This window comes from Rousettus aegyptiacus, unplaced genomic scaffold (genome assembly GCF_014176215.1).
Source record: "Rousettus aegyptiacus isolate mRouAeg1 unplaced genomic scaffold, mRouAeg1.p scaffold_m13_p_9, whole genome shotgun sequence".
NCBI lineage: Eukaryota > Metazoa > Chordata > Mammalia > Chiroptera > Pteropodidae > Rousettus > Rousettus aegyptiacus.
In genome coordinates, this window is record NW_023416312.1 from 60,247,046 (window position 1) to 60,248,755 (window position 1,710).

Consider the following 1,710-nt stretch of genomic DNA (forward strand, 5'->3'; position numbering starts at 1 on the left):
CTATACACCTGATACTAATGAGACAGCTACTAAGTGACTAATAGGTAGGTAGTATATAGAACATGGATACTCTGGACAAAGGGATGGTCCACATACATTGTGGAATAAAGCTAGATGACACGAGCTTTCATCAAGCTTCTCAGAATGGTGTGCAATTTAAAACTTAGAAAGGAAACTATATAATATAATATTGTATATCCACTGTAACTGAAAAATTTTTTAAAATCATGTCAACTTTGTTTAGTGCAAACTGTATGCGGAAGTATTTGTTGATGCTATTGTAAGTTGAATTGTTTTCTTGATTTTCATTTTGCATAGTTCATAGTATGCAGGTTAGATAGTTCGTTTGTTTAGAAACACAGCATATTTTTATTTGTTGCCTTTGTAACCTGCGACTTTACTGAATTAGTCTATTAGCTCTATCAGTGTTTTGGATCATGTCATCTGCAATCAGAAACTATTTCACTTCTTTTTCTGTGATTTGGATTCTTTTTAAATTCTTATTCTTCCCTAATTATTGTGGCCTGGACTTCCAGTATAATACTGAACAGAAGTGGAGAGAATGGGCATATTTTTTTTTTTTTGTTCTTGATTGTAGAGGAAAGGCTTTCACCTTTCACAATGGAGAATTATGTTAGCTGTAGGCTTGCCCTATATGGCCTATATGATGATGAGGTACATTTATTCTATAGCAAATCTGGTGAGAGTTTTTATCATGAAAGGATGTTGTATTTTTTTTTCGGCTTTATTGAAATATAATAGACAATTAGTTGCTCGTATTTACATTGTACCATTAGATGAGATTTTCTTTTCAATTATAGTTGGCATACAGTAATATATTAGTTTCAATTGTACAGCATACTGATTAGAGATACATATAAATTACAAAGTGATCACCCCATCAAATTTAGTATCTCTCTTCTCCCTTACATATTTATTACACATCACTAACCACCCTTCCCATGCTACACTTTATATCTCCATGTCTCTTTTGTAACTATCCATTTATATTTCTTAATCCTTTTGCACTTACTCACCATTCCCCCATTACCCCTTATTTAGTAGCCCTCAAGATATTCTCTGCATCTACAAGCTTCTTTCAGTCTTTTGTTGTTGTTGTTGTTGTTTATTTTGTTCCTTAGATTCCACATGTATGTGAAATCATGGAATACTTGTCCCTCTCTACCCAACCTACCTCATTCAGTGCAATATCCTCTAGGTCTATTGAAGCAATATCTTTTTTGATCACCTTCCTCTTAGTCTGTGTGTTTTTTAATCTGAAGTGAGTCTCTTGTAGGCAGCATGTGTTAGGGGTCATGTTTTCTTATTCATTCAACCACTCTGTCCTTTGGTTGGAACACTGAATTTTTTTCCATTTGAGAAACTTGTTGATAGGAGTGTAGTTATTACCATTCTTTATTCATGTTTTTGATACATGTTTTTTCTTCCTAAAGAAGTCCCTTCAACAATTCCTACAATACTGACTTGGTGTTAATTAACTTCTTTAGCTTCTTTTTGTCTGAGAAGCTCTTTATCTGTTCTTCAACTCTAAATGAGGCAACTATAAGCACAGCATCTGTGGATTGCTTGCTGAATCTTAACATATGGCCCCAGAAGGACACAGGCTAAGGCTAAACTTGGCCTGCAGTTTAACCCTTCTCAGGACTGTGTCACTGGATGCCTACTACACAAAGTCATGCTAATAAGACC